This window comes from Camelus ferus, chromosome X (assembly GCF_009834535.1).
Source record: "Camelus ferus isolate YT-003-E chromosome X, BCGSAC_Cfer_1.0, whole genome shotgun sequence".
NCBI lineage: Eukaryota > Metazoa > Chordata > Mammalia > Artiodactyla > Camelidae > Camelus > Camelus ferus.
Genome location: NC_045732.1, coordinates 55,935,161 through 55,942,806, shown reverse-complemented (window position 1 = coordinate 55,942,806; position 7,646 = coordinate 55,935,161). Strand labels below are relative to the sequence as shown.

The window sequence follows — 7,646 nt, the reverse complement described above, 5'->3', positions numbered from 1 at the left end:
ATAAAAGCAAGAATAAAGAAATGGGACCTAATGAAACTTACAAGCTTCTGCACAGCAAAGGAAACCATAACTAAAACAAAAAGACAACCTACGGAATGGGAGAAAATCTTTGCAAATGAAACCAACAAAGGCTTGATCTCCAGAATATATAAGCAGCTCATACGACTTAATAAGAAAAAAAAAAAAAACCCAATCCAAAAATGGGCAAAAGACCTAAACAAGCAATTCTCCAAGGAAGACATACAAACGATCAATAGGCACATGAAAAAATTTCAGTATCACTAATTATCAGAGAAATGCAAATCAAAACTACAATGAGGTATATCACCTCACACCAGTCAGAATGTCCATCATTCAAAAATCCACAAATGACAAATGCTGGAGAGGGTGTGGAGAAAAGGGAACCCTCCAACACTGCTGGTGGGAATGCAGTTTGGTGCAGCCACTGTGGAAAACAGTATGGAGATTCCTCAAAAGACTAGGAATAGACTTAACATATGATCCAGGAATCCCACTCCTGGGCATATATCCAGAAGGAAGCCTACTTCAGAAAGATACCTGCACCCCAGTGTTCATAGCAGCACTATTTACAAAAGCCAAGACATGGAAACAGCCTAAATGTGCATCAGCGAATGACTGGATAAAGACGAGGTGGTATATTTATACAATGGAATACTATTCAGCCATTAAAAACTGACAGCATAACGTCATTTGCAGCGACATGGATGCTCCTGGAGAATGCCATTCTAAGTGAAGAAAGCCATAAAGAGAAAGAAAAATACCATATGAGATCGCTCATATGTGGAATCTAAAAAAAACAAAAACAAACAAATAAAGCATAAATACAAAATAGAAACAGACTCATAGACATAGAATACACACTTGTGGTTGCCAAGGTGGCGGAGGGTGGGAAAGGATAGATGGGATTTCAAAACTGTAGTATAGATAAACAAAATTATACTATATAGCAGAGGAAAATATACACAAGATCTTATGGTAGCTCACAGAGAAAAAAGTGTGACAATGATTGTCACAACTGAAAAATTGTGCTCTACAGTGTAATTTGACACAACATTGTAAAATGATTATAACTCAATAAATACTGTTAAAAATAAATATACAACTTCTGGTAGTTTATACACCTCCCTAGGTACATTATTTGAGCATTTTTATAAAGTGTTAGAGAATAGACATGTCAAGATCATTTTTAATGTCTTGCATCCTTGGCCTCCCATTGGTCTCATTTTTAAGCCAGCAATGGCATACTGAGCAAATCATATTACAAATCTAGGAGAGAGTGTACATTAGATATAGATTAAGGGTGACAAAACACCTCACATTTCTGACATTTAGGACAAGAGTAGCTGTTCCCATAACCAGTTAGCCCAGGAATGCAGGAACCTGAGAACAGTTGCAGCCACTTCCTTCTATAGTCCTTCCATCCTCAAGTGCCAGATTGCTTCAAATAGATCACCCCAACAGATAAGAAACCTATCTACTAGTCTATGAAATAGGGTCTCTCAGATACCTATCAAATTCAATAAGCCAGAGAAATATTAAAAGCTAACAGTTCACATACCAAAATGATTTTGAATACTATTTCACTAGTCAACTTATTTTAGTTTTTCTATTCTGAGTCTGAAAGAGATTCTTAACACTTTAAAAAACATATCTGTGTCTTAGCTTCAGTAGCTCATGTGCTAAAATTAGAACAAAACAGAGAAAATTACCATCAGTCCTGCATAAGAATAAAATGTAAATTTGTGGAGCATTCCGTATTTTGGGTGGTGGTTACACAACACTGTGAATGTACTTAATGCCGCTGAAATGTATTCCAAAAAACTGTTAAAATTGTAAATTTTATGCTATGTATATTTTGTCACAACAAAGGAAAACATTTGGTCAAATCAGTGATCGCTTATAAATGAAAAACTGATAACAAAGATATAAAAGAAGAAAAAGATTGTTAACTCTGGCATACTGCCAAATTTGTGACTATTTTTCTTCCATAGTTGCTCAAAGAAACTACTTAAGTTTCAGTTCAAACATGTTATACAAAATTAATTTATATTTTGAAATGTGCTTGACTGAAAAAATGGTGCCAACAGAATATACACAATAAAATATGTAGCACCTGAACTATAACTAATTTATAGAAACAGACAGCCTCAGAAAAAAGTCACATTCTTAGAAGAAAGCTGAGAAAAACTACTGACCCATTAACTCAATTCAATTTTGATTTGCAAACCAACAATAACAGTAAGCAATTGAAGCGAAACCTACATTTGGATGATTTGGTCCCGCTCTGCAGCAGGTATTATCAACAAACAGATATGACAGGGATTAGCCCTAACAGAATTAGTAGGAGAGAAAGAGAAACAAACCTACAAGTCCAAATTTATAACAAAAATCAAGTTTGCTTTAAAAGAACTTCCAGATTGAAGGGGAAATTCAATTTACTAAAAGTACTTTTGATATATGCATTTCAGGAAATCATAAGATGTTTAGGAGGACACACTTTAAGACTTCTCACTGAGAACATTCATATAAAAAAGTGGTAATTTTTGTGGAATTTCATTTTCTCGACATGGTTTGTTCTGTTTGCTGCAGCTATAGACTTCTATCTTGTTGCTTTTTAGAAAGCCACGTTTTCTGATGTGGAATACCAGCAACACATTTCAAAATTAGATAAAATAAAATATTTTTGTTTAGGAAGTCAAATTCAGGAAGAAAACTTCCTATGTTCCTTTAGCAATAGAATAAATGGGAACTTAGCCTCAAAGTAAAAATCTATTTTGGTCTAAAATCAAGCAGCAGTGCTAACTTCTGTGTAGCAGTTAATGAAAATTCTAATGTATTTTGTGTTTATTAAAAGCTATTAAACTGATACTAGAATAACATCAAACATCGATAACAAACCACCTTCCAGAAAGATAATCAGCTTCCTGAAGATCCCTGCCACTCATGGCTTGTAAGTAGCTGGTTTCCCCCTTGTATATGCTATAAGTGCCAGAGAATCAACTATGCAATAAATTCCCCACTCTTCTAGATAGTAGTTCTCAAACAGTGCCATGCTTTATTGCCCCAGATAGGTACGACAATGCTTCTTTTTTGTGTTTATTCAACATTATGATATTTCACATCCTAATATTTATATATAACTTAAATGTAACCCCCCCAAAATCCAGCAAAACATCTAGAAGTGTTGATTGGTCAAATAATCAAGGTGTAATACATAACATCAAGAATTACTTGAGAAAATTGCAAGGAGAGTGCTTGTCTGGCCCAAATGATGATGTCAAAATACTGCATGAAGATACTAATTACTATATATAAAATAGATAAACAAGTTTCTACTATATAGCACAGGGAACTAGATTCAATATCTTGGAGTAACCTATAATGAGAAAGAATATGAAAACAAATATATGTATGTATATGTATGACTGAACTATTATGCTGTGGACCAGAAATTGACAGAACATTGTAAACTGACTACTTCAATGAAAAAATACTGCATGAGGAATTAGAAGGTCTGGATATTAAAATTGGATTTATCTATAGCTTATCTGAGTCACTTGACCCTGTCTTAGAATCAATATTCTTGTTAAAATAAGGTTCATGGAAGCAGCCAAGATGTCCTTTAGTACGTAAATGGGTAAATAAAATGTGGTACATCCAAGCAACAGAATATTTTCTGATGCTAAAAATTAATGAGTTAGCAAGTTGTGAAAACACAAGAAGTAATATTAAATGCAGATTGCTAGAATGAAACCAATCTGAGAAGGCTACATACTGTGTGATTTCAACTGTATGACATTCTGGAAAAGGCAAAAATATTGAAACAATTAAAGAAATCAGTGGTTACAAGGGATAGGGAGAGGGGTGGACAAATAGGCAAAGCATGGCATTTTTTAGGGCAGTGAAAATACTGTGTGATATCATAATGTTGGATCTATGTCATTGTACATTTGTCCAAATTCACAGAATGTACAACACCAAGAGTGAACTCTAAGGTAAACTATGGACTTCAGGTTATAACAATGCATCAATTTTGGTTTATCTTTGGTAACAAATCTACCATTCTACTGAGTGATATTGATAATGGGGGAGACTATGCATTTGTGGATGTAGGGAGTATATAAGGAATCTCTGAACCTTCCTCTCAACTTTATTGTCAACCTAAAACTGCTCTAAAAATACTGTCTTTAAAAATATGAGGTTCAATCCCCTGTTAACCTTGAATGAGTCTACATGGAATAACTACTTCCAAGATAACCTATTAATTGACTTGTCATGTTATAATTTTATTTATTTTTATTGAAGTATAGTCAGTTACAATGTGTCCATTTCTGGTGTATGGCATAATGTCCCAGTCATGCATATACATACATATATTCATATTTTCACATTCTTTTTCATTATAGGTTATTACAAGATATTGAGTATAGTTCCCTGTGCTATACAGAAGAAATTTGTTTTTTATCTATTTGTATAGTATACATAGTGGTTATAATTTGCAAACCTTGTAAGTTAATCATATCTCCCTTACCTAGCCTGCCAGCTCCTTACTGGAAGAAACTATGTATTATTCTTAACTTTGACATTTCCTTGGTGGCTGACACAGTAGTGGGTACTCGGTGGTGCCCAGTGAATGACTGCAGAATAACTAAGTGGGTGTTGTGAAGGGACACTGCCTGGAGGAAGTAAAAGTGCTACTTTACATGCCCAACACTAGGAATCGTGCCTGGTTCTCTAGTAGTAGGTCTATTTTGAATTCTCTCCACAATCACATTCTGCCTGACCTTCCTGCCAAGATATAACAACAAACATGAGAAGTGGGCAGAGAGATGGTTCACTCAAGCACTGACACTGCCAATAGTTCTGTGTTTGTTTTACTTTTTCACCGTCTGACGGTGACATCCTTTATCATCAGCTTATGCTTATGCTTATGCTTACTGAAGCGATATATGCCAAGCATCTGTTTTAGAAGGCAAAGCAATATGTTGTATTGAACATAACTATGTGAAAATAATTGCAATAGAATTAGTCTTATTCTCAAATTAAAAAGCACATGAAGTTAGCCATATGTGTATTGATATAAATGTATGAATAGATTGATAAAAATGTATGAATAGAATATAAATATATTGATATAAATGTATGAATGAATGAATAGCCATCAGAGGGCTTCTCATGTGCCTAATATTTAAATAAATGTGAATAATGCCATTTGCAACAACATAGATGGAACTGGAGATTGTCAGTCTAATTGAAGTAAGCCAGAAAGAGAAAGAAAAATACCATATGATATCACTTATATGTGGAATCTAAAAAAAAAAATGAGACGAATGAACTTATTTACAAAAGAGAAACAGAAGCAGACCCACAGACATAGAAAGCAAACTTGTGGTTACCAGAGGGGAAAGGGGGAGTGGAGGAATAAATTGGGAGTTCAAAATTTGCAGATACTAACTACTATATATAATAGAGTTAAATAGCATGGTCCCACTGTATAGCACAGGGAACTATATTCAATACCTTGTAATAGGCCATAATTAACAAGAATATGAAAAGGAATATATATATACACTGAAACATACTGTCCACCAGAAATTAACACAACATTGTAAACTGACTATACTTCAATAAAAAATGCAAATGGTAACCCTTTTAAATCTAAAACTTTTAAGAGATTAATTCTAAACCTCTGGAAAAATATGGAGAAGGGAGAAAGTCTAAATTATTCCCACTCTGATAATAATAATATTCAAGTATATGCATATGTTGCTACATATATGAAATATAAATATTGATAACTATTAGCTGTTAGCTGTCAGAGTGTTTAATTACTTGAAGCTCCCTGAAATAACAAACAACAGCATGGACATTTGTTATATGAGTTACAAGGGAGAGTAAATAGATACCATGAGAACCTGGCTCTTATTCTTGAATCTTCAATGGACACAAGGTATCTGGCAACATTATTTTTCTAAGGTTAAGTAACTTTGTGTCATAAAATGTACAGTGATAACTCAAGGCCTTTGTCACTTTTGAAACACACCAGTCTGTTACATTTTTAGTAATCAAATACAACAAAAGATTTTGGTATTGTTATTTCCATATCAAAACTACACTCTCGAAATTTCTAAGACCAGAAGAACCTGTCTGTCAGGGTGTTGACATGGCCAAGAATTCTTTTACAGCATATGAAGTTTTACTTTAAATAGAGCTGCCTTTCGTCTGAGAGCCGTATCATAGACAGGATGGGCAGGGTTTCGGGAATTATGAGGTATTGCTATCCAACAGTAAAAACATAGCCAACGGGCATGGTTTTCTCCTAAAATTGCTGTGGGGAATATTATCCTCAGTTAAGACACTAAGAAGACATGTTTGAACTACAGGCATCCAGCACTTCATTATGGCCCTATAGAACAAATAGTTTACAAAAGAGAATTCTGACTCCTATCCATCGTGCTCAAAAGCATCATTAGCTGGTATATACAAGTTAATGCTTGTGTGATAGAAAAATAATTTGAAATTAAATAATTCGGCCAGATCATTAATGGAGGAAAGATGCACACATACACACACACAAGCATGCACACACAATAAAAATGGTTCTGCATGGAGCTAGGGGCTAATGAATGATTTATAATGTAGCACATTCTTTCTGTTTTCCTGAATTTTGTCACAGTCCTATTAACAGTAAATTCAGAAAGAGATACAAACCATTTTTTCTACTTCAGCCAATAGCTTGAGGTGGCTCAAGGGGCACACTAACTCAAATGGATCAAATGAAACAGAAGCCATAAAGAAATTTATCTCTTTCCTAACCTTTTTTTCAATCAGAATTCCAAAGATTTTGGTAATAATATGTCTGACCTCAAAACTGCTATAGCTAGAGATAAACACACACACACAGCTGGGAGATAGATGAGGATGGAATGGCCCAGTAAAATGTCAGGAACATTACACCATCTTAATGATGAGACAAGTAATTCCATCTTTTCTGGCTTGTGAATTTCCTTGGCTTTTGTCCCTGTGAATAAGAGAGTACGTGCAGAACCAATAAATGCAAACAGAAATATCATCCCAGATTCCAGTTCACCGAACTATGTTCTATTTATTCTCTTTCATTTCAATGAATTTGTTCCTTTTCCTTTGTTATCCTCCCACATCCTTGATATTGTTGGAAGACTTCCATTAAGACTGTAGTGAGCTAAACAAACTGATTGGCATAAATCATGGGCTTTCGCAAGTTAAAGGTATCATTTCAAGATTATCTCTACCACCATTCCTCCTGGTAGTGATCTTAGTAATAAAGCCTCTTCAACTCTGTCAAATTAAACTTCTTTTTAACAAGTTATTACTTTCTTTTTTTTTAAGGAACAGAGTCTTAGTTTAGTTATATGTGCTATTTTTTTAACAATTGCCATGTATCTTGGGAAGATTGACATTAAAAATAAAAACTTTCCTCTGGCTGGCTGCAACTGAATTGAGAGCATAGGAAGTTTGGAAAGCTCCACGTGAAATAATCAGATTTTACAGTTAAACTGCATTTTACTTTTAGTTTGAATTCCTGCTACCAGTCATTTCAAACACAGCATTAATTTCCTAAAGCAGATTTTAAACTTCAAATTCAT

The 7,646-nt window shown here is 34.3% G+C and overlaps 1 non-coding gene across 1 annotated transcript; it reads left to right on the top strand.

Moving 5' to 3' along the window:
• Positions 1–1,680: 1,680 nt before the first annotated feature.
• On the top strand, positions 1,681–1,783 carry LOC116662278. The gene has a single exon (XR_004318323.1). It is a non-coding gene; the product is annotated as a U6 spliceosomal RNA (small nuclear RNA).
• The last annotated feature ends 5,863 nt before the right edge of the window (positions 1,784–7,646 follow it).